The sequence below is a fragment of the Panthera uncia genome, chromosome D1 (genome assembly GCF_023721935.1).
Source record: "Panthera uncia isolate 11264 chromosome D1, Puncia_PCG_1.0, whole genome shotgun sequence".
Lineage (NCBI taxonomy): Eukaryota > Metazoa > Chordata > Mammalia > Carnivora > Felidae > Panthera > Panthera uncia.
In genome coordinates this window covers 81,431,616-81,458,777 of record NC_064808.1, presented here as the reverse complement: position 1 = coordinate 81,458,777, position 27,162 = coordinate 81,431,616, and the positions used below count along the sequence as shown (strand labels likewise).

General features: G+C 36.4%; 1 protein-coding gene and 1 long non-coding RNA gene across 2 annotated transcripts in view; both read left to right on the top strand.

The window, feature by feature from the left end:
• Positions 1-25,954, top strand: part of LOC125938733 (uncharacterized) — a 37,704-nt gene extending 11,750 nt beyond the window's left edge. The window contains exon 2 of the long non-coding RNA XR_007462797.1: positions 18,704-25,954. This is a non-coding gene — a long non-coding RNA (uncharacterized LOC125938733). The remainder of the gene's footprint in view (positions 1-18,703) is intronic.
• Positions 1-27,162, top strand: part of JAM3 (junctional adhesion molecule 3) — an 84,410-nt gene that overhangs the window by 15,071 nt on the left and 42,177 nt on the right. The window lies entirely within an intron of this gene.

The following is a 27,162-nucleotide window of genomic DNA, read 5'->3' as shown; positions in this document are numbered from 1 at the left end:
AAATAGATATTAAGAATGGATGAGTTCAGGATAAGAAAATGCCTTATGAATCAATAGATCTCCATGTTTCATAGGCTATTTCCACCTGAGAGTTTTAGGTTGCCTTTTCCCAAACCCTTAGTGAAATGAAGTGACAGAATTTCATGTTCTCAGATAAGTGTGCCATATAATGTTAGCAGTCCTTCAGATGAAGTGCTTTTTTTTTTCTTTTTTTGCATATGGGAGTATGAAGGAAAACATTTTGTAACTAAGCAAATAAAATACCTCTGTTTTTTTTTAATACCTCTGTTTTAAGGCCCAAAGAATATATAGTTTTAAAAAATGCTAAAACCATATGTTATTAAACCAGAGCATTATAGGCATTAAATTCTGGGCTCCCAGCTCTCTCTCACAGATTATATTTTTATTTATTTCAAAGCATTAGTTGAAGTCTGGAGAGTCTGAATGTATTAACTACTGCTCAAAGTTAGAGGCACTCATTCATTGGAGGGCCAAAATTTGGAATCTGTCTTGTTACAAACCTAGGTAGGTAAGATACTTAAAAAAAAAAAAAGTCCTCTTCTTTTGAAAGTCATTCATGTTGGACTTCTCTGGAAGAGGGAACTGTCTCATAGGCCAAATCTAATTTCTCAGTAACTGGAGTGGTTATCAGGAGATCTATACTTTGTCACTGATGTACATGATGATCTTAGCAACTCATTTAATCATCTTGTGTTAAGTTTTCTACCCACCAAGGTAATATTTACCCCTCTCAACTCACACAGATATATAGCTTATAGGATTTTAGAGCTGAAAGATCTCATAAGACATGGTTTCTCCTTCCTTCCTTCTTCTTTCTTTTCTTTCCTCTTCTTTCTTTCTTTCTTTCTTTCTTTCTTTCTTTCTTTCTTCTTTCTTGTTTATTTATTTTGAGGTGGGGGGGGCAGAGAGAAAAGGAGAGAGAATCCCAGGCAGGCTTTGCATTGTCAGCACAGAGGCTGGTGCAGAGCTCCATCTCATGAACCTAAGCCAAAATCAAGAGTTGGGTACTTAATCGACTGAGCCACCCAGGCACTCCTAAGACATCATTTCTTAACCTTAGCATTGTTGACCTTTTGAGCTGGATAATCATTTGTTATGGTGAGTTGTCCTGTACATTGTAGGATGTTTAGCAGCATCCCTGACCTCTAAATGCCAGTAGTAGGACTGCTAGTTTTGATAGCCAAAAATGACTCCAGACATTTCCAAATATTCTGTGGATAGCAGTATCTCTACTAGTTGAGAACCCCTGCTGTAAAAGATTATTCAAGATAAGATAGCTGAGGCCTAGAGAAATTCAGTCACCAGCTTTAGATCACATAAATATTAAGTGGTTTAGCTGGAAGTAGAACCCAACTTTATTAATATAATCCCAACCCAATTCCCTGGTTTCCCCCCTTCCCTCTTTTTTAAATGTTTGTTTGTTTGTTTGTTTATTTATTTATTTATTTATTTTTACTTATTTTTGAGCGAGAGAGACAGAGGCAGAGAGAATCTCAAGCAGGCTCCACATGTCATTGCAGAGCCTGATGTCAGGCTCAAATTCATGAACTGTGAGATCATGACCTGAGCTGAAATCAAGAGTCAGATTCTCAGTTGACTGAGCTACCCAGGCACCCCTCCTGGGTTTCCCCCTTAAATTAATTTAGAGTTTCATTCCATGTCAAAAGCAGTGGCATACATTTAAAATTTTGACGCCAAAAGAAATATTGACAAATCTACATTTACCAGTTTTGTATTACCCACTCACTTCCATCCCACCACTTCCAAAGCTCTTAATCATACATCCCAAAGAACCTTGCTTTCCTTAATTCTTAAACACTTGAAAAATACTTGAGCACCACTTTAGCTCCTGCTGTCCCAAAAGGGCACCCTCTGCACAGAGCCCTGACCTATGCCCACTTCAGCTCCATCTGTCCCATCAGGCCCCTAGGCTGTGCCCAGTCCAACTCTAGCCATCCTGCTGGGGTGGCTGGTACAGAGTGCTTCAGGACCACTGGTTCATGCCCACTTCAGTTCCAGCTAGTCAGCTAAAGCTTTCAGGCACTCACAGTCTGCACTGGGCATGTTCCCTCATAAGGCCACTCCTTCAAGACTGGGAGGCATAGCTGTTTTCCTTAATTCATACACAAAAACAAACACAAAAAATCAAACAAAATGAGGATATGGAAATATGCTTCAAACAAAAGAGTGAGACAAAACTTAAGAACTAAATGAAATGAAAATAAACAATGTATCTGATAATGACTTCAAAGTATTGGTCATAAAGGCACTCACTGGACTTGAGAGAACAGTGGATGAACTCAGTGAGAACTTCAACAAAGAGAGAAGTATAAAAAAGAACCAATAAGAGTTTTAGAATACAATAACTGAAGTGAAAAATACACTAGAGGGAATCAACATCAGATTAGAGGATACAGAAGAATGGATTAGCAATCTGGAAGACAAGGCAATGGAAAGCACTCAAGCTAAACAGAAAAGAAAAAAACAGAGAGAAAAAAAATAAGATAGGTTAAGGGACCTCTGGTACAGCATCAAGCACACTAACATCTACTTTCTAGGGTTCCCAGAAAGAGAAGGAGGCAGAAAATTTATTTGAAGAAATAATAGCTGAAAACTTTCCTAACCTGAGAAAAGAAACAGACATCCAGGTCCAAGAAGCAAAGAGAGCCCCAAACAAGATGAATTCAAGGAGGTCTGTGCTAAGACACATAATAATTAAAATGTCAAGAATTAAAGAATCTTAAAAGCAACAAGTGAAAAACTACTATTTATTTATGTACGAGGGAAACCCGATAAGGCTTTCAGCTGATTTTTCAGTAGAAACTTTGCAGGCTAGCGGGAGTGGAATAGTATATTCAAAGTGCTGAAAGGGGAAAAAGTGAAATAAAAAACGCTGCAACCAAGAATATTCTGCCTGGGAAGATTATAATTGAGAATTTAAAGAGAGATAAAATTTCCCCAGAGAAACAAGAGTTAAAGGATTTCATCACCGCTAAGCCAGCCTTACAGGTAATGTTAAAGGGACATCTTTTAGTGGAAAAGAAAAGGCAGTAAGTAGAAAGTGAGAAAATTATGAAAGGAAAAATTTCACTGGTAAAAGCAAACATATAAAAGATTCAGTCCTTTATAAAGCTAGTATGAAGGTTAAAAGACAAGAGTAATTAATTTTATCTAAAATATTAAAGGATTGTTGAAATGATGAAATTTATGACTTCATATACATAAAACATGGAGGAGAAGGAGTAAAAATATAGTGTTTTTATGCTTTTGAATTTAAGTGACCATCAACTTAATACAGACCACTGTATACTTAGGGTGTTGTATGTGAACCTCATGGTAACCACAAATCAAAGACATGTAATAGATATAATGTATAACAAAACATATAACAAAAAAAAAATGAAGAGAAAGGAATCCAAGTATAACGCTGAAATAAGTCATCAATCACAAGGGAAGAGAAACAACCACAAAACAAAAAACAAGAGAGGAAAAGAAGAAAAGAAAAAAGAACTACAGAACAACCAGAAATAGTTAACAAAATGACAATAAATATGTATTATCAATAATTGCTTTAAATGTAAATGTTCTAAATGCGCCAATCAAAAGACAGGGTGACTGGATTTAAAAAAAGAAACCATCTCTATGCTGCCTGCAAGAGACTCACTTCAGACCTAAATACACTTATGGACTGAAAGTGAAGGGTTGGAAAATATATTTCATGTAAATGGAAGTGTAAAAACCTGGGGTAGCAATACCTTATCAGATAAAATAGACTTTAAAACAAAGATTGTAACAAGAGACAAAAAGTATCATTGCATAATGATAAAGGGATCAATCCAACAAGAGGATATAACAATTTTGAGTACCTGTGCATCTAGCATAGGAGTAACTAAATAGATAAAGCAAATATTAACAGACATAAAGGGAGAAATTGATGGTAATACAATAGTAATAGGAGTGGATTTTAAAACCCCACTTACATCAATGGATAGATCATCCAGACAGAAAATAAGGAAACTGTGGCCTTGAATGACACATTAGACCAGATGGACTTAGCAGATATATACAGAACGTTCTATCAAGAAATAGCAGAATACATTCTTTTCAAATACACATGGAACATTCTTCAGGATAGATCACATTTTAGGCCACAAAATGAGTCTCAGTAAATTTAATAACATTGAAATCATATTGAGCATCTTTTCCAACCACAATGCTATGAAACTGGCAATCAGTTGCAAAAAAATGGGAACAAACCCACAAACACGGGGCTCGAACTCAAGAACCATGAGATCATGACCTGAGCCGAAGTTGGATACTTAACTGACTGAGCCACCCAGGTGCACCATAAAATCTTTGGGGTTTTAGAACAAAAGAACAAAAGAAGTTTTAAGAGTGAAGTTTTTAGTGATACAAGCCTACCTCAAGAAACAAGTAAGATCTCAATCTAACCTTAACACCTAAAGGAACTAGAAAAAAGAAAAAGCCTAAAGTTAGAAGGAAGGAAATAACAGTAAAGATCCGAGTAGAAATAAATGAAAATGGGTACTACAAAACATTTGAAAAGATCAACGAAACTAAGAGCTGGCTCTTTGGACAGATAAACAAAATTAGTAAACCTTTAGTCAGACTTATCAAGATAAAAAGGACTCAAATAAAATTAGAAATGAAAGAGGAGAATTAATTAAAACCAACACACAGAAATACCCAGGATAATAGGAGACCACTATGAAAAGTTATATGCCAACAAATTGGACAACCTTGAGGAAATGGATAAATTCCTAGAAACATACAGTCTTCCAATATTGAATCAGGAGGAAACAGAAAAGTTGAAAACATCAATAATAGTGAAATTCAATTGGTAATTTAAAACTCCCAACAAACAAAAGTCCAGGACTAGAGTGCTTCACAGTTGAATTCTTCTAAACATTTAAATAAGAGTTAATACCTATCCTTTAAAAAATATTCCAAAAAATAGAAGACAGAAGAAAGCTTTCCAAATTCATTTTATGAGGCTAGCATTACTCTGACACCAAAACCAAAGACACTACAAAAAAAGAAAATTACAGGTCAGATTCCCTGATGAACATAAACACAGAAGTTTTCAACAACATATTAGCAAATCAAATTCAACAATACATTAAAAGGATTATCATACTCAGTGGCGAAAAGCTGAAAACTTTCCCTCTTAGATCAAGAACGAACAAGGATGTCCACTCTCATCATTTCTATTCAACATAGTGCTGAAAGTCCTAGCAGCAGCAATCAGACAAGAAAAAGAAATAAGAGGCATTCAAATTGGTAAGGAAGAAGTAAAACTTTCCCAATTTGCAGATGACATGACACTGTATATAAAAAGCCCTAAAGAAACAAAAACAAGACAAGGATGTCCACTCTTACTACTTTTATTCAACATAGTACTGGAAGTCTTAGTCACAGCCATCAGACAACAAAAAGAAATAAAAGGCATCCAAATTGGTAAGGAAGAAGTAAAACTCACTATTTGCAGATGACATGATACCATATGTAGAAAACCTGAGAGATTCACCAAAAACTTAGTAGAACTGATAAATGAATTCAGTAAAGTCACAGGATACAAAAACAATGTGCATAAATCTGTTGCATTTCTATACACTAATAATGAAGTATCAGAAAGAAAAATTAAGAAAATAATCCCATTTATAATTGCACCAAAACCATAAGATAGCTAGGAATAAACCTAACCAAGGAGGTGGAAGACTTATATTCTGAAAACTATAAAACATTGATGAAAGAAATTGAAGAAAACACAAAGAAATGGAAAGACATTCCATGCTCCTGGATTAGAAGAGTAAGTATTGTTAAAATGTCTGTACTACCTGAAACAATCTGCAGGTTGAGTACAATCCCTATCAAAATACCAACAGCATTTTTCATAGAACAGACAGTCCTAAAATTTGTATGGAGCCACAAAAGACCCCAAGTAGCCAAAGCAGTCTTGAAAATCTCAAGGTATCACAATTCCAGACATCAAATTATAATACAAAGCTGAAGAGATCAAGACAGTATGGTACTGGCACAACAATAACACACACAGATCAATAGAACAGAATAGAAAACCCAGAAATAAACCTACAAGTATATGGTCAGTTCATCTTCAACAAAGGAAGAAAGAATATGCAACAGGAAAAAGACAGTGTTTTCAACAAATGGTGTTGGGAAAAACTGGACAGTTACATGCAGAAGAATTAAAGTGGACCTCTTTCTTACACCATACACAAATATAAATTCAAAATGGATTAAAGACCTAAATGTGATAGTGGTACGTGAAGCCATAAAACTAAAGGAAGCACAGGCAGTTATTTCTCTGACATTGGCTGTAGCAACATTTTTCTAGCTGTCTCCTGAGGCAAGGGAAATCAAAGCAAAAATAAACTGTTGGTACTATATCAAAATAAAAAGCTTTTGCATAGTGAAAGAAACAACAAAACTAAAAGCAAACCAAACTGAATGGGAGAAGATATTTGCAAATGACATAAATGATAAAGGATTAGTATCCAAAATATGTAATACAGTGTTTCTAAGCACCTACCACATTCTGTACTGGATAGTGGAGATTCAGTGAACAATTCCTGCTCTCTGGAACCCTGCATTCTAACAATATGTACATAACCAATATACAGTATTCTAATTCTACATACATTATTGATTATATTTGCAACAAAGGCTATCAAGAAAAGTATAGGGGGCTATGAAAGCATATAACAGAAAGTACTAATCCGAAGAATTAGGGAAAGCTTCCCTTAAGGAAGTGACATTTGGGATTGAATCTGATGAGAAGGTAATTCAACCCTGCAAAACGGTGGCCAGATAATATATGCACTGGGAAACATGTACAGTATCTCTGAGCAGCTATGAGAAAATAAAAACCAGGAAAGCTAACTATAGTGAGCAAAGGGACAACTGACAGGAGAGAAAAACAGACAGGTAAAAAAAAAAGGCTCAAGAATTTGAGCTAATACTAAGAGTAATAGAAGTCCCTCAAGAATTTTAAACAAGGGCATGAAAAAAGTAGAGAACAATGATATTTAAAGTATGAACTCAATTATTTCTAAAAATTTACAGAAAAATGACAAATATATAAAAATGTTAAATTGTTGCAACATTGTCCTGGTAAGATTATGATTATTTTTCTTATGTATACTTTTTAAACTTACCAAATTTTACAGACTATAAATTCTCAACAGTGAAAAAAAAAAAGTCCAGGTCACCAAATATAACACAGTAGTGGCTCCATTCTTCCCTTGCTTCATGCAACCTTTCCATTGCTACACACATTTATTTGCAGGATACATCCTCCACCCCAGACCTAGTCTTTGCCCCTCAATTCTACTACCAAAGCTTAACTCTAAGGACCACTTCTAACTGCCCTTCAGTAGTAGTCCAATCCACATTGTCTAGTGTTAGTTCATTTTCTAGGGGAAAATAACACTAAGAATACTGATACCGAGAAGAATGAAATTTGTGAGAATCTTATTAGGTAGCCAATGCTTTAGCTTAAGATAGTTTATACTGTACTTAGAGGAAAAAACAGCAAGTAAATATAAGCATGGCAGATAATTACACTTAATGTTGAATGGCTCCAGTTTGTCTTACTCTCCAAACCCCTAAGTTTGGACTTCAGGAACTTTCATATTGTGAACTTATGCATGTTCAGAATATTACATAACAACCCAGTTGTATCTGAGTTCAGAAATTTCAATAGATTAAAAAAGCATCTTCAAAGCTCAGTGTCTGAGGTTTTCAACATTGCAGGAGTCTGGAATTTTCAAAAGATATACAGCTGTGTTGCACAGCTATCAGAGAAGAGATTCTGTTAATGAGACCACATGAAATCAGAGATGTCCTTAGCACAGAGCTTGAGGTATTCCAGAATCCAGATGTTCAGATGACTTACCCTGATTTTAAAGGAAAGTGTTTATTTATAAGCTCTCCTACCTGACAGTGAGTTTCTTTTCTGACAACTAATTTTACTCAATTTGCTCTTCTTATCTGGTTTTCCTTTTTTTATGTCTTCCCCTTCATGTCCCCAAGCCAAGCCTGAATTTCTACATACTGAAAACCCAAGATATGATAAACTGAAACATTAGATATGGAATTAAACAACTAAACAAAATTTACCAAGTGCTACTATGTTTCCAAACATAATGCTTATTAAAACCCATAAAACTTGGAAGTACATAAAGAATGGAAGATATAAGAAGGTTCAGCATAAACCTTAGGTAACACAGAGATTTAATTTAATACATGGGCACTAGAATTCAGAAATACATCTTCTAGAGACTCTTGATCAGAACAAAATTCACTACTTTTCAATACCCCGTACATCATATCCAACTTAAATTTACCAGTATGACTTACAATGCAGATTGAAATCTTCCAAACCATCCATTCCAATTGCTCTTAAGTGTTGCTCAAGCATTTTTTATTGAAGTATGGTTGACATACAACATTGTATTAGTTTTGGGTGTACAATATAATGATTTTAAGATTATGTGTATTACCAAATGCTCACCACCATGAGTGTAGTAACCATCTGTCACCATACAAAGTTGTTATAATATTATTGACTATATTCCCCATGCTGTAACTTTCATACCTGTGACTTATTTTGTAACTGGACATTTGTACCTCTTAATCAGCTTCACCTACTTCACCCATCCCCTGACCCCCTTCACTCTTGCAACCAGCAGTTTGTTCTCTGTATTTATTCTGAGAAAGTAAGTAGGGGAGAAGCAAAGAGAGAGGGGAATCCCAAGCAGGCTTTGCACCATCAGTGTAGAGACTGATGCGGGGCTCGACCCAATGACAGAGATCATAACCTGAGCCAAAACCAAGAGTCGGACTCTCAACTGACAGAACAACTCAGAAGCCCTTGTTCTTTGTATATATGAGTCTGTTTCTTGCTTGTTCATTTGTTTTTTTGGATTCTACACGTAAGTAAAATCATAGGGTGTTTGTCTTTTTCTGTCTTTATTCACTTAGCATAATACCTCCTGCATCTATCCAGGTTGTCCTAAATGGCAAGATTTCATTCATTTTTAGTAATACATACATACCACATCTGCTCTATCCATTCATCTATGGATAGACATTTAGGTTACTTCTGTATCTTGGCTATTGTAACTAATGCTGCAATAAACACTGGAGTGCATATATCTTTTTGAATACATTTTTCAATCCTTCAGTGAAACATCCAGAAATGGAATTATTAGGTCATGTGGTATTTCTATTTGTAATTTCTTGAGGAACATCCATACTGTTTTCCATAGTGGATGCAGCAATTTACATTCCCACAAACCGCACACACGGGTTCCCTTTTGTCCACATCCTTGCTAACATTTGTTATTTCTTGCCTTGATAGTAGCCATTCTGACCAGTGTGGGTTGATACATCATTCTGGCTGATTTGCATTTCTCTAATGATTAGTGATGTTGAGCATCTTTTCAAGTGCTTTCTGGTCATATCTATGTCTTCTTTGGAAAAATACATATTCAGGTACTCGGCCCCTTTTTTAATCAGATTATTTTTTGATGTTGAGTTTAAGAATTCTTTATATATTTTGGATACTGATCCTTTATCACATGTATCATTTGCAAATATCGACTCACATTGACTAGGTTGCTTTTTTGTTTTGTTGATTGTTTCCTTCACTGTGCAAAAGCATTTTATTTTTTTATTTATTTTTATTTTTTATTTAATTAATTTTTTTTTTAAATTTATATCCAAGTTAGTTAGCATGTAGTGAAACAATGATTTCAGGAGTAGATTCCTTAATGCCCCTTACCCATTTAGCCCATCCCCTCCCACAAAAGCATTTTATTTTGATGTAATCTCAACACTTTAATTTTGCTTTTGTCTCCCTTGCCTGAATAGACAGAAGCAGAAAAAACATTGCTAAAGCCAGTGTCCAAGAGTTTACTGCCTAATTTTTTTTTGTTTTTGGTTTCAGGTCTTACATGTAGGTCTTTAATCCATTTGAGTTTATTTTTGTGTATGGTGTAAGAAAGTGGTTCAGTTTCATTCTTTTACATCTTGCTGTCCAGTTTTCTCATTTATTGAAGAGACTCTTCCCCATTGTATATTTTTTACTTCTTTTTTGAGATTAATTGACCATATAAGTATGGGTTTATTTCTGGGTTCTCTATTCTGTTCTATTGGTCTGTGTGTCTATTTTTGTGTCAGTGTCATACTGTTTATTACAGCTTTGTAGTACAGTTTGAAATCATGGATTGTGATTGTGCTCTTCTTTCTCAAGATTGCTTTGGCTCTGCCAGGTCTTTTGTGGCTCCATACAAATTGTGGGATTATTTGGTCTTGCTCTGTGAAAAACACTATTGGCATTCTGATATAGATTGCAGTGAATTCTATAGACTGGGGTAGTATGGACATTTTAACAATATTAATTCTTCCAATCCATGAGCATGGACTGTCTTCTTATTTATTTGTGTCATCATCAATTTCTTTCATCAGTGGCTTGTAGTTTTCAGAGTACAGGTCTCTCACTTCCTTTGTTAAATGTATTCCTAAGTTAAGTATTTTATTTTTTTTGCTGTGATTGTAATTTATTTCCTCTTTCTGCTACTTTGCTATTAGTGTAAAGAAATGCAATGGTTTCCTCTATATTAATTTTATATTCTGCAACTTTAGTGAATGTATTAGTTTCAGGTGTGCAATACAGTGATTCAGCAATTCCAAACATCACCCAGTGCTCATTACAAGTACAGTCCTTAATCCCCATCACCTATTTCACCCATCCTCCCACCCACCTCCCCTCTGGTAACCATTAGTCTGTTCTCGATAGTTAAGAGTCTGTTTCTTGATTTGTCTTTTTTTCCCCTTTGCTCATTTGTTTCTTCAATCCACATGAGTGAAATAATATGGTATCTTTCTGACTTATTTTCCTTAACAGTATACTCTCTAGCACCATCCATGTTGTTGCACATGGCAAGGTTTCATTCTACTTTACAGCTGAATAATATTCCAGTGTGAATGTGTATACCACATTTTCTTTATCCATTCATCTGTTGATGGACACTTAGGCTGCCTTCCATAATTGGCTATTATAAATAATGCTGCAATAAACACAGAGGTGCATGTATCCCTTTGAATTAGTGTTCTTGTATTTTTTCTACTGTAAACATTTAGTAGTACTGGATTGTAGGGCATTTCTATTTTTAACTTTCTGAAGAACTTCCATACTGTTTTCCATAGTGGCTACACCAGTATGCATTCCCACCAACAGTACACAAGGGTTCTTTTTCTCCACATTCTTATCAACACTGGTTTTCTGTTTTGTTTTTTTTTTTTTTAATTTTAGCCAGTCTGAAAGATATGAGGTAAAACCTCACTGTAGTTTTGATTTGTATTTCCCTGATGATGAGTGATGTTGAGCATCTTTTCATGTGTCTGTTGGTCATCTATATGTCTTCTTTGGAGAAATCTCTGTTCACTTCCTCTGCCCATTTTTTAATTGAATTATTTGTTCTTTGGGTGTTGATGTTCAGTATATATTAATAAATGAATGAATGACAAAACATTATAGGCAGCCATCCTCTTAATTCATAATACCTTTGCTAAAATATATACTTGGTAGTGATACTGATATGGGAGCTATTTCTTCCTGAGAGAGAAAGAATAGCCCCTATTTAGTGTATGGCCATGTAGTAACTTAATAGCAGTCACAACTCAGTATTTCTATGGTGTTTTAACCTAGACTTTTTTTTCTATTTAATTATTTAATTCCCTTTGCCTGATTTTATATGACCACAAAACCTTTAAACATAGTCTTCTTGTACCAGTAGAGAAAATAGGGGTTTTCTGTATTTGTATGTGCAAAGAGATATTAAGAATATATTTTAAACAGATGTATTTTCCCACTTATATTTGGACTATTTTGTTATAAAACCTAATTTTAACAAGTAGGAAAACAGGTTGGCTTTTCTCTTTTTCTATTGAATTTTTCATCTGTCACATTTGTTCAGCAGAAGTCTAAAATTTAGCACATAGCAAATGAATCATCTTCTCTTTGCTGGACTCAAATACAACCATTAATGTTGTCTGGCCTTTAGAAGCCCTTTATATAATGAGCTGCTATTGCTGGAGTAAGGTCTGAGTTGAATATAAATAGGAAGGACCTGTATACTCTGATTTTGGTCTGTTCAGTTCCATCCAGAAGTTCTGGGTCTGCAGATTGGTACAGTGGCTTCGTATGTGGAGATAAACTTTAAGTGCTTTTACACTTCTTGTTTTACTTCATACTGCATGGTAAGTATATAGCAGTATTTGGGAAATTCCTCTATTTTAAGATTCTTCTGAAATACAGGTACCAGTTATTTGGGTTGAGGTTTACTAGAGACTCTAATCACCTGTTCTTCCCCCTGAGGAAAGACAGTGTCTTTGGAGTCTCAGTTCTGTTATCCAAAAGATGGTTCTACATTTACCTGCGTCTGGTCTTTCTTACTCCCAGGAAAGGCTGAGTCTGTTTGGACATTTCCACCTACCTTGTGCTTTGAACTGACTTCTTTGGTGTGTTGAGGTACTCAGTTTATCAGTGGTAAACATATTTGGATTCTTCTTTCCTTTGGTAGATGCTGGCCAGAAGTACTTTTTTCTTATCTTATACAGTCAATAAAAGACTCCTCAGTTTTTGGTTTCACATAATTCACCAAATTTAGTGTATTTAGTTAGTTTTATCAGTATATTGTTTGTTGAATGTTCACATTGTGCTTGACACTTTCCAGAACTCTGGGGATTACCCAAAAAGTACATGTGTGTATCTTGGGTATTGTGGGAGAAGGCTAGAATATAGCATTGCCCTTGAGGGGTTCTGTTGTGATGTGTAATATAGAAAAGCTTTCTGCACGGTCCCCTTCACCACCTCTATGCTTACTTTAGGCAGAGCTTCTTGGCATGAGGGGGAACAATTAAGGGAGGAATAGAAATAGTGACTGTGTCTTAATTCCTCCCTACCATCTCCTTTTCCCCCAAGAGTTTGAGTGTTATTTAGAAACAGTTTCTAAGTGGGAATTTCCATAAATAAGTATTACAGAAGTTGGCAAATTGTGGAAACAGTTTTAGCATCTATGGTTGATGTTCTACCTTGCAGAACATTTTTGCACATAGGTTCGAGGCTTAGCTGATCACTGCCTTCTACATCATGTATGCAGGAAGAGGTACATTAACAACACCTTCATTTTAGACTTAGTGAAATACTCCACAAGTATGTCTGGATCTTTTGATAAACCTCTTTGGAACATTTAATGACAACTTAATGTGTTTTACAGAGACATCTCTTCTTACATCTTATAAGTACTTAATCTGTGCTGGTTTTCAGAAGCAGGCTTGACTTCTGGTTGCACAGTCAGCTAGATTTTTTTTCTACTTGTGGAGAAGGAAGGTATTATCAGAAATGGAAAATCCAAATTTGCAAAGTATTAGAAACAATTTAAAACTGTATTTTACTTTGAATAACATTTGCTGTATATCTGACCTAATAATGTTTACCTCAGGGCAATGTTTTCTTGAATTATTTTTATATTTATAAGATGCTAATTCCCCCCCCTCCCCAATTTATGGAAGGTAGTGTGAAGGGGTGATCTTTAGTTTTTAAAATTAAAAAATCTGTTCTTAATTTTCTTATTCTAGGTATATACTTTCTTGGCACTGTAATATTGATATTGACCTCTCAACAGAGTAGGTTTAGTGGAAACATACCGCAACATAATAAAAACCATATATGAATAACCCACAGTTAACATCACTGTAAACTGAAAAACTGAGAGCCTTTCCTTTAATATCAGGAATAAGACAAGGATGTCCACTCTCACCACTTCTATTCAGCATTGTAGTTGAAGTCTTAGTCACAGCAATTAGACAAGAAAAAGAAATAAAAAGTATTCAGGGGGAGATAAGATGGTGACAGAGTAGGAGGACCCTAAACTCGTGTCTTCTCTCTAACGCAACTAGATAACTATCAAATCATTCTAAATACCCCAGAAATCAACCTGAAGACTGACAGAACAAACTCCACAACTAAAGGGATACAAGAAGCCACATTGAAGAAGATTAAAAAGTGTGGAGATATGGTTTAGGGGAGAAACATACTGTGGGTGCTGCAGAAAGGATGGAGCCATGTTTGTGGAGAAGGAGAGGGAGAGAGGAGCACACAGGGGAATGCACAAGGAGAACATTTCCCCAAAGCCATTGGCTGGGAAATGAGAGGGGCTGATTTTCATGAGTTCTGGCAACCAGAGGGGCATAAAGACTGGAGTTTGAAAAGTCAGTGGGTTTTGCTGGGATAGAGCCTGGAGGACACTGCACTGTTCCTGGAGAGAAGACAGGCAAACAAACCAGAGGTGGACAGTGTGGAAATAGTGATCTGAAAAATGCCTGGATCATACATAGGGGAGGTTATTCACTTTTCTCGGAGTACTCCCCTGAGAGGCAGTGTTCAGGGAGATGCCTCTCCTCTCTAGGGAGAGCCAGCTAGTGCCATTTCCCTCCCCAACCCCTCAGCATAAACACAGAGTCACCTACAGTAAGCAGCACAGTGCTGAAACTGGCTGCCTAACCTGCTTACACCAAGTCCCACACCCTTGCACTCTTGCAGGACTGCCCCTGTCCGTCAAGTTGGCCCCAGTCCCAGTGTGGTGGGCCCTGTCCCCAGAGGACCAGCAGACACCCCAGCCCACACCAACCAGATAGTTCTGCAGGGCTTCAGTTCTTTTTTTGTTTTTATTTCTAATTAATTAATTAATTATTAAATTTAATCCAAGTTAGTTAGCATATAATGCAACCGTGATTTCAGGAGTAGATTCCTTAATGCCCCTTACTCATTTAGCCCATCCCCCCTCCCCCAACCCCTCCAGCAACCCTCTGTTTGTTCTCTATATTTAAGAGTCTCTTATGTTTTGTCCCCCTCCCTGTTTTTATATTTTTTTTGCTTCCCTTCCCTTATGGTCATCTGTTTTGTATCTTAAATTTCTCATATGAGTGAAGTCAAATGATATGTCTTTCTCTAATTTAGCTTAGTATAATAGCCTCCAGTTCCATCCTTGTAGTTGCAAATGGCAATATTTCATTCTTTTTGATTGCTGAGTAATGCTCCATTATATGTATATACCACATCTTTTTTTTTAATTTAACTTTATTTTTTTTATTTTTAAAAATTTACATCCAAATTAGTATATAGTGAAGCAATGATTTCAGGAGTAGATTCCTTAATGCCCCTTACCCATTTAGCCCATCCCCCCTCCCACAACCCCTCCAGCAACCCTCAGTTTGTTCTCCATATTTATGAGTCTCTTTTGTTTTGTCCCCCTCCCTGTTTTTATATTATTTTTGTTTAACTTCCCTTATGTTCGTCTGTTTTGTTTCTTAAAGTCCTCATATGAGTGAAGTCATATGAGTTTTGTCTTTCTCTGAGTGACTAATTTCACTTAGCATAATACCCTCCAGTTCCATCCACGTAGTTGCAAATGGCAAGATTTCATTCTTTTTGATTGCTGAGTAATACTCCATTGTATATATATACATTTTCTTTATCCATTCATCCATCGATGGACATTTGGGCTCTTTCCATACTTTGGCTATTGTTGATAGTGCTGCTATAAACATGAGGGTGCATGTGTCCCTTCGAAACAGCACACCTGTATCCCTTGGATAAGTGCCTGGTAGTGCAATTGATGGGTCATAGGGTAGTTCTATTTTTAATTTTTTAGAGAAACCTCCATCCTGTTTTCCAGAGTGGCTGCACCAGCTTGCATTCCCACCAACAATGCAAAAGAGATCCTCTTTCTCCACATCCTTGCCAACATCTGTTGTTGCCAGAGTTGTTAATGTCAGCCATTCTGACAGGTGTAAGGTGGTATCTCATTGTGGTTTTGATTTGTATTTCCCTGATGATGAGTGATGTTGAGCATTTTTTCCTGTGTCGGTTGGCCATCTGGATGTCTTCTTTGGAGAAGTGTCTATTCATGTCTTTTGCCCATGTCTTCACTGGATTATTTGTTTTTTGGGTGTTGCTTTTGATAACTCAACAATTTTGGATACTAACCCTTTATCTGATATGTCGTTTGCAAATATCTTCTCCCGTTCTGTCGATTGCCTTTTAGTTTTGCTGATTCTTTCCTTCGCTGTGCAGAAGCTTTTTATTTTGATGAGGTCCCAGTAGTTCATTTTTGCTTTTGTTTCCCTCGCCTCCGGAGACGTGTTGAGTAAGAATTGCCGTGGGCAAGATCAAAGAGGTTTTTGCCTGCTTTCTCCTCGAGGATTTTGATGGCTTCCTGTCTTACATTGAGGACTTTCATCCATTTTGAGTTTCTTTTTGTGTATGGTGTAAGAAAGTGGTCCAGGTTCATTCTTGTGCATGTCGCTGTCCAGTTTTCCCAGCACCACTTGCTGAAGAGACTGTCTTGATTCCATTGGATATTCTTTCCTGCTTTGTCAAAGATTAGTTGGCCATATGTTTATGGATCTATTTCTGGGTTCTCTGTTCTGTTCCATTGATCTCAGTGTCTGTTTTTGTGCCAGTACCATACTGTCTTGATGATTACAGCTTTGTAGTATAGCTTGAAGTCTGGGATTGTGATGCCTCCTGCTTTGGTTTTCTTTTTCAAGATTGCTTTGGCTATTCGGGGTCTTTTCTGGTTCCATACAAATTTTCCGATTATTTGTTCTAGCTCTGTGAAGAATGCTCTTGTTACTTTGATAGAGATTGCGTTGAATGTATAGATTGCTTTGGGTAGTATCGACATTTTAACAGTATTTGTTCTTCCTATCCAGGAGCATGGAATCTTTTTCCAGTTCTTTGTGTCTTCTTCAATTTCTTTCATAAGTTTTCAGTGTATAGATTTTTCACCTCTTTGGTAGATTTATTCTTAGGTATTTTATGGTTTTTGGTGCAATTGTAAATGGGATTGATTCCTTGATTTCTTTCTGTCACTTCATTGTTGATGTATAGGAATGCAACCAATTTCTGTGCATTGATTTTATATCCTGCAACTTTGCTGATACATGAATCAGTTCTAGCAGTTTTTGGTGGAATCTTTTGGGTTTTACATATAAAGTGTCATGTCGTCTGTGAAGAGTGAAAGTTTGACCTCCTCCTGGCCGGTTTGAATACGTTTTATTTCTTTGTGTTGTTTGATTGCAGAGGCTAAGACTTCCAATACTATGTTGAATAACAGTGGTGAGAAATATCACATCTACTTTATCCATTCATCCATTGATGGATGTTTGGGCTCTTTCCATACTTCGGCCATTGTTGATAGCGCTGCTATAAACATTGGGGTGCATGTGCCCCTTCGAGACAGCACACCTTCATCCCTTGGATAAATACCTAGTAGTGCAATTGCTGGGTCATAGGGTAGTTCTATTTTTAATTTTTAAGGAACCTCCATACTGTTTTCCAGAGTGGCTGCACCAGTTTGCATTCCCACCAGCAGTGCAAAAGAACCTTTCTTCTCCACATCCTCACCAACATCTGTCATTGCCTGGATTGTTTGTTAGCCATTCTCACTGGTGTGAGGTGGTATCTCACCGTGGTTTTGATTTGTATTTCCTTGATGATGAGTGATGTTGAGCAGTTTTTTCATGTGTCTTATTTGGAGAAGTGTCTATTCATGTCTTTTGCCCATTTCTTCACTGGATTATTTGTTTTTTGGGTGTTGAGTTTGATAAGTTCTCTATAGATTTTGGATACTAACCCTTTATCTGATATGTCATTTGCAAATATCTTCTCACATTCTGTCAGTTGCCTTTTAGTTTTGCTGATTGTTTCCTTCGCTGTGCAGAAACTTTTTATTTTGATGAGGTCATTTTTGCTTTTGTTTCTCTTGCCTCCAGAGATGTGTTGAGTAAGAAGTTGCTATGGCTGAGGTCAAAGAGGTTTTTGTGCAGTTTCAGTTCTAATGGAAGTAGCATCAGGTCTCATTTAATAAACAGACCACAACATACCTAGTTAAAACTCTCCACATTGTGGCCAAGGACCAAACACTGCCCACTGCAGGCAAGGAGAGATTTTCAGATGACTGGCCTGAAAGATAGAGTAGCCAAAACACAACAGCAGAGTACATGCAGCACACACCAGAGGCCCTCCCTGTAGAGTCAGGCCATGGACACTATATGACTTCTTCTCCATGAAGCCATTACCAGGAGCAGAAAACATACCAGGCTTTTCTTTTCTTTTTTTTTTCTTTTCTTTTTTTTTTTTTTTTTATCAGTTTATTTATTAAGAGAGAGAGAGAGAGACAGCACGATTGTGGGAAGGGCAGAGAGGGAGAGAGACAATTCCTATCAGGCTCTGTACTGTCAGCAGAGCCCGATGTGGGGCTCAAACTCCAACCATGAGATCATGACCTGAACCAAAGTCAAGAGTTGGATGCTTAACCAATGGAGCCAACTGGGCACCCACATAACAGGCCTTTCTAACACACAGAAGAAGACAGAAACTTAGACAAAAGGTCAAGATGGAGGAGTTAATCCCAAATGAAAGAACAAGATAAAGTCATGGCCAGAGATCTAAGCAAAACAAATGTAAGTAACACGGCCAATGGAGAATTTAAAGCAGTAATCATAAGGATACTTACTGGTCTTTTTAAAAAAAATTTTAATGTTTATTCATTTTTTGAGAGAGAGAGAGAGAGAGTGAGAGCATGAGTGGAGGAGGGGCAGAGAGAGAGCGAGCGAGACACAGAATCTGAAGCAAGCTCCAAGCTCTGAGCTGTCAACACAGAGCCCGACATGGGGCTCGAACTCACGAACTGTGAGATCATCGAAGTCAGACGCTTAACCAACCGAACCACCTAGGTGTCCTGGGATACACACTGATCTTGAGAAAAGAATGGGAAACTTCAGGGAGATCCTTATTGCTGAGATAAAAGAGAGAAAAAAGGAAACAAAAATGAAAAATGCCATAACTGAGATTAGAACCAGGCTTGCTGCAATGAACACAAAGCCAGAAGAAGTAGAGGAAGGAATAAGTGACACAGAAGACAAAATAGTAGAAAATAATGAAACTGAACAAAAGAGAAAAAAGAATTATGGAACTGAGAATAGACTTAGGGAACTCAGTGGCTACATCAAATGTAGTAACATTCATATTATAGGAATCCCAGAAGAAGTGAGGGAAAAGGGGCAGAAAATTTATTTGAGGAAATAGTAGCTAAGAACTTACCTAATTTGGGGAAGGAAACAGACATCAAGATCTAGGAGGCACAGAGAACTCCTGTCAAAATCAAGAAAAATAGGCCAACACTAAGACATATTGTGAGTGAATTAGCAAAATATAGTGATAAAGAAACAAAATCTTAAGAGACAAGACAAAAGAAGTCCTTAACTTACAAGGGAAGACCCATAAGGCTAGCTGCAGATTTCTCAGCAGAAACTTGGCAGTCCAGAAGGGAGTGGCATGCTATATTCGAAGTACTGAATGTGAAAAATCTGTAGCCAAGAAAGAATACTCTATCCAGCAAGGCTATCATTCAGAATAGAAGGAGAGATAAAGAGTTTCCCTGACAAAAGCTAAAGGAGTTCATGACCACTAAACCAGCCCTGGAAGAAATATTAAAGGAGATTCTTTCAGTGGAAAGTTAAGACCAGGGACACCTGGGTCACTCATTCAGTTAAGTTTCTGACTTTGGCTCAGGTCATGATCTCACAGTTTATGAGTTTGAGCCCTGCATTAGACTCTCTGCTGTCAGTGCAGAGCCCTCTTTGGATCCTCTGTCCCCCGTTCCCTCTCTGCCCCTCCCCTGGTCATGTGTGCATGCTTTCTCTCCCTCCTCCCCCCTCAAAAATACATAAACGTTGAAGAAAGACAAAAACAAAAGTCACAAAGACAAGAAAGGAACTGAGCAAATCTCCAGGAACAACAAAACAAATAATAAAATGGTACTGAATACATATCTATCAATAATTACTGTGAGTGCAAATGGAGTAAGTGCTCCAATCAAAAGATACAGGGTGTCAATGGATTAAAAAAAACAATATCCATCTATATGCTGTCTACAAGAGACCCATTTTAGACCTAAAGACACTTCAGATTGGAAGTGAGGGGATGGAGAAACATTTATCACAAATGGATGTCAAAAGAAAGCCAGAGTAGCAATACTTATATTGGACAAACTGTACTTTAAACCAAAGACTGTACCAAGAGATGAAGAAGGGCACTATATCATAATAAAGGGGACAAATACACCAAGAAGATCCAGCAATTGTAAATATTTATGTACCCAACATGCAAGCCCCCAGATATATAAGACAATTAAAAATAAACATAAAGGAACTTATTGATAGTAATACAGTAATAGTAGGGGACTTTAACACCCCACTTATATCAGTGGACGGATCACCTAAGCAGAAAATCAACAAGGAAACAGTGGCTTTGAATGACACACTGGACCAGATGGACTTAACAGATATATTCAGAATATTCCATCCTAAAGCAGCAGAATGCACATTCTTTTCAAGTGCACATGGGACATTGTCCAGAATAGATCACATACTAGATCACAAATCAGCCTTCAACAAGTACAAAGAGATTGAGATCATTTCATGCATAGTTTCTGACCACAATGCTATGAAACTTGAAGTCAACCATAAAAAAAATTTTTTTTTTGGAAAGATCACAAATACATGGAGGTTAAACAACATGCTACTAAAGAATGAATGGGTCAACCAGGAAATCAAATAAATTAAAAAATATGTGGAAACAAGTGAAAATGAAAATACAATGGTCCAAAACCTTTGGGATGCAGCAAAAGTGGTCCTAAGAGGGACCTTAAGAAGCAAGAGATATCTCAACAACCTAACCTTACACCTAATGGATCTAAAAAAAGAACAACAAACAAAGCCTAAAGCCAGCAGGAGAAGGGAAATAATAAAGATTAGAGAAGAAATAAATGATATAGAAACTAAAAAAAAAATGGGTGAAACCAGGAACTGGTTCTTAGAAAAAATTAATAAAATTGATAAATTCCTAGCCAGACTTGTCAAAAAGAAAAGAGAAAGGACCCACATAAAGTCACAAATGAGAAAGGACAAATAACAACCAACACCACTGAAGTAGAAACAATTATAGGAGAATATTATGAAAAACTATGCCAACAAATTGGACAACCTGGAAGAAATGGATAAATTCCTAGAAACATATAAACTACCAAGACTGAAACAGAAAAAAATGGTAAACTTGAATAGATCACTAACCAGCAAAAATTTCCCAACAAACAAAACTCCAGGGGGTCAGATGGCTTCAAAGGTGAATTCCACCAAACAATGAAAGAAGAGTTAACACCTATTGTTAAACTATTCCAAAGAAAATAGAAAACCAAGGAAAACTTCTAAATTCATTGAATGAGGCCAGCGTTACCCTGATATCAAAACCAGAAGACTCCACTAAAATAGAAAACTATAGGTCAGTATCCCTGATGAACATGGATACAAAAATTCTCAATAAAATACTAACAAAATCCAATAGTATATTAATCATTATGTACAGTAATGTACTCTAGTACATTAATCATTAATTAGAATCATCCACCAGGATCAAGCGGGATTTATTCCTGGTCTGCAAGTGTGGTTCAGTATTCATAAATCAATCGATGTGATACACCACATTAATAAAAGAGAGGATAAGAACCATATGATCCTTTCAATAGATGCAGAAAAAGCATTTGAAAAAGTACAATATCCATTCATGATAACAACCCTCAACAAAGTAGATTTCAAGGGAACATACTTCAACATAATAAAGGCCGTATAGAAAAAACCCACAGCTAATATCATCCTCAATGGGGAACAACTATAAGCTTTTCCCTATGGTCAGGAACAAGACAGGGATGTCCACTTTCACCACTGTTATTTAACATAGTACTGAAAGTACTAGACTCAGCAATAGACAACAAAAAGAAATAAAAGACATCCAAATCATTTGCAAGGCAGAAGTCAAACTTTCACTGTTTTCAGATGACATGATAGTCTATATAGAAAACCTGAAAGATATCACCAAAAAAGTGCTAGAACTCATACACAAATTCAGTAAACTTGCAGGGTACAAAATCGACATACAGAAATCTGTTGCATTTTTATACACCAGTAATGAAGCAGCAGAAGGAGAAATGAGGGAATCGATCCCATTTACAATTGCCCCCAAACCCATAAGATATGTAGGAGTAAACCTAACCAAAGAGGTAAAAGGCTTGTACTCTGAAAACTATAAAATACCAATGAAAGAAATTGAAGATGGCACATATAAGAAATGGAAAAACAGTCCATGTTCGTGGATTGGAAGAAAAAATATTGTTAAAATGTCTATATTACCCACAGCAACCTACACATCTAATGCAATCCTATCAAACTACCAACAACATTTTTCACAGAGCTAGAACAAACAATCCTAAAATTTGTATGGAACTACAAGAGATACCAAATAGCCAACACAATCTTGAAAAAGAAAAGCAAAGCTGGAGGCACCACAATTCTGGACTTCAAGTTATATTACAAAGGTGAAGAGATCAAGAGTATGGTACTGGCACAAAAACAGATGTCTAGATCAATGGAACAGGATAGAAAACCCAGAAATGAACCAACAACTATATGGGCAATTGATCTTCAACAGAGCAAGAAAAACTATCTAATGGAAGAAGTTCTCTTCAACAAAGAGTTTTGGGAAAACTGGACAGCCACATGCAAAAGAATGAAACTGGATCATTTTCTTACACCATACACAAAAATAAATTTCAAATGGATTAAAGACCTGATTGTGAGACAGGAAACCATTAAAATCGTAGAGAACACAGCCAGTAACCTCTTTCATATGGGCTGTAGCAGCTTCTTACTATATATGTCTTTTCAGGCAATGGAAACAAAAGTAAAAATACACTATGAGGACTACCTCAAAATAAAAACCTTCTGTACAATGAAGAAAACAATTTACAAAGCTAAAAGACAACCTATGGATTGGTTTCTTTTTCTTTCTTTCTTTCTTTCTTTCTTTTTTTCTTTCTTTCTTTCTTTCTTTCTTTCTTTCTTTCTTTCTTTCTTTCTTCTAGGATATTTGCAAATGATATATCTGATAAAGGGTTAGTACCCAAAATATATAAAGAACTTCTAAAACCCTACATCAAAAACCAAATAATACAATTAAAAAATGGACAGAAAACATGAATAGACATTTTTCCAAAAAAGCACATCCAGATGGCCAACAGACACATGAAAAGATGCTCAACATCACTCATTAACAGGGAAATGAAAATTAAAACTACAGTGAGATATCACTTCACACCTGTCAGAATGGCTAAAGTTAACAACACAAGGAACAGGAGGTGTTGGTAAGAATGTGGAGAAGGGGGAACTGTCTTAGGCTGTTGGTGGGAATGCAAACTGGTGCAGCCACTGTGGACAACAGTATGGAGGTTCCTCAAAAGTTAAAAATAGAACTATTGATCCAGCAATTGCACTACCAGGTATTTACCCAAAGAACACAAAAATACTCATTCAAAGGGATACATGCACCCGTGTTTATAGCAGTGTTATCTACAGTAGGCAAATTATGGAAAGAGCCCAAATGTTCTTTGATGAATGAATAAAAAAGAAGTGGTATGTATACGTCTATACACACAACAGAATATTACTCAGCCATGAAAAATGAAATCTTGTCATTTGTAATGATGTGAATGGAGCTACAGAGTATAATGCTAGCCAAATAAGTCAGAGAAAGAAACATATCATCTGATTTCACTCATATGTGGAATTTAAGAAACATACCAAAGAAACATAGGGGGGAAAAAGAGAGGCAAATCAAGAAGCAGACTCTTAACTATAGAGAAAAAACTGATGGTTACCAGAAGGGAGATGGGTCAGGGGATGAGATAAATACATGGTGGAGATTAAGGAGTGCATTTGTTGTAATGAGCATTGGGTATTATATGTATGTGTTTAATCACTAAATTGTATACCTAAAGCTAATATTACACTGTATGTTAAGTAACTAAAATTTAAATACCAAGAAAAAAAAAAAAGGAAAGGCACCCAAATTGGTAAGGAAGAAGTAGAACTTTTACTGTTTGCAAGTGATTTGATACCATATATAGAAAATCTTAAAGACTCCACCAAAAAACTACTAGAACTAATAAATGAATTCTGTGAAGTCACAGGATACAAAATTAATATACAGAAATCTGTTGCATTTCTTTACACTAATAGTGAAGTAGCAGATAGAGAAATTAAGAAAACAATCCCACTTACAGTTGCACCAAAAATAATAAATTAGGAATAAGCTTAACCAAGAAGATGAAAGATCTGTACTGTGAAAACTATAAAACATCAGTGAAAGAAATTGAGGATGATGCAAGTGGAACGATATTCCATGCTAATGGATTGGAAGAATTAATATTGTTAAAATGTCCATACTAACCAAAACAATCTACAGATTGAATGAATGCAAGTCCTATCAAATACCAACAGCATTTTTCACAGAACTAGAATAATAATCCTAAAAATTGTATAGTACCACAAAAGACATTGAATAGCCAATAGAATCTTGAGAAAGACGAATAAAGCTAGAAATATCACAACCCCAGATTTCAAGACCTACTACGAAGCTGTAGTAATCGAAATGGTATGGTATTTTAAAAAAATAAACACATAAATCCATGTAACAGTCTATGTGAAAGGAGGAAAGAATATATAATTGGAAAAAGAGAGTCTCTTCAACAAATGGTGCTGAGAAAACTGGAGAACAATATGCAAAAGAATATAACTGGACCACTTTCTTAGAGCACACACACAAATAAAACTCAAAATGAGTTAAAGACCTAAATGTGATGTCTAAAATCAAACTCCTAAAAGAACAATAGGCAGTATTTTTTTGACATCAGCTATAGAAACATTTTGCTAGATATGTCTCATCAGGCAAGAGAAACAAAAGCAAAATTAAAGTATTGGGACTACACCAAAATAAAAACTTTTGCACAACGAAGGAAACCATCAACAAAACAAGACAACTGACTGAATAAAGAGGATATTTACAAGTGATATATCCAATAGTGGGTTAATATCCAAAAAAATACAAAGAATTTCTACAACTGAACATCATTACAGATGGGCATAGGATCTGAATAGACACTTTAAAAAAATTGTTTCAGTGTTTATTTTTTGAGAGAGAGATAGAGCATGAGTAGGGGAGGGGCAGAGAGAGAGGGAGACACAGAGTCTGAAGCAAGCTCCAGGCTCTGAGCTGTCAGCACAGAGCCTGACACGGGGCTTGAACTCACAGACTGCAAGATCATGATAAAGCCGAAGTTGGATGCCTAACCAACTGAGCCACCCAGGGAACCCCTGAATAGTTACTTTTCAAAAGAAGACATACAGATGGCTAACAGACACAGAAGATGTTCAACATCACTCATCATCAGGGAAATGCAAATCACAACCACAGTGGTACATCACCTCATGCCAGTCAGAATGGCTAAAGTCAAAGACCAGAAATTACATGTTGGTGAAGATGTGGAAAAACAGGAACCCTAGTGGTGGGAATGTATATTGATGCAGCTACTGTGTCAAACAATATGGAGTTTCTGCAAAAAACTAAAACAGACTTACCATATGATCCAGTAACTCCACTACTGGGTATTTACCCAGAGAAGATGAAAACACTAATTTAAAAAAGCATATGTACTATGTTTATTGCAGGATTATTTGTAATAGCCAAGATATGGAATTAGCCCAAGTGTCCATGGATAGATGAAAGGATAAAGATGATGTAGTATATATCTATAATGGAATATTACTTAGTTACAAAAAGGGAATGAGGTCTTGCCATTTGCAACAGCATGGATGGACACAGGGATTATATGCTAAATGAAATAATTCAGAGAAAGACAAATACTATATGGTTTCACTCATGTGGAATTTAAGAAACAAATCAAATGAACAATCAAAGAGTATAAAATCATTTAAATACAGAAAACGAACTGGGGTTGCCAAAGGGAAGTGGGCAGAGAGGTAAGTGAAATAGAATAGATAAAGGAGATGAGCACTGAATAATGTGTAGAATTCTTGAACCATTATATTGTACACCAGCAACTAATACTGTAAAGTGTACTTCAACTAAGAAAAGCTATAAAAATTTTAAAAATAAAATATGAGCCCTGTATTTTATGTGAGATGACAAAGCAAAGAGAATCTTGATGCACTCAAAAACAGAGCAGTGATGCCTGGTGATGATCCTCACCTGGTGGACACTCAATAAAAGCATTAATGAGTGAGGCCCAGGCTCCTGTACAAAGGCTCAGCTCCTTGCTACTGCCCTCAGATGCACTAAGTAGGGCTTTTCAAAGGCAAAGTAGGAAGTTTTTAAAAGGGCCTGAGGCAGAAGACTTGTAAACCAGACTGAGAAAGTGGTCAGTTTAATCCTATCCTGCAAACTCTTTTACAGCCAATTAGGACATGTAAGACTGGAAGCCTGCTGTCCTCCCTACCCTCTCCTTCTGTCATTGTCCCTTTTCCCCAGGCCCATGGTGGCCTTTTTGAATGCTGCTCTCCTGGACTGTACCACAGGGCTCAGTCTAGGAATTGTCTGACATCTGTACTTCACACCTGTCCCACTTGAACTTCCCACATACTGTTCCCTCAACAGGTGATGAACTAACCAAATAAACTTTCTGACTGGATGTCTTCCGGTGTTGTATTTCCCACACTTGGTAAGCTCTACCTGGGAATTATATCTGGGAGACTGGAGCTAGACATGCCATAGCTTCCTTTATAGCATCAGTGTTACTCCAAGATTTTGGAGAAAATATAACATAATTTGGAAACACATAGATGTATTGTGATGGAAAATATAAAATTCACTTGATTTTAAGGTAAAACATAAAATTTAGAAATATAATACAGTTGGTTAAGTCACGTCTCTAGACACTCCTCCTTCACCCCCTGTCCTACCCCTGTATAGAAACCCATTCATTCTCTTCTAGAATTAAGGGTGCCTTGGCGGGGGGGGGGGGGGGGGGGGGGGGGGAGTTTCTCCATTTTTGACGTGACCAACCCTTTTGTATTAAAAATTTTTATGTTTTACCTTAAAATCAAGTGAAAAGATTTTTT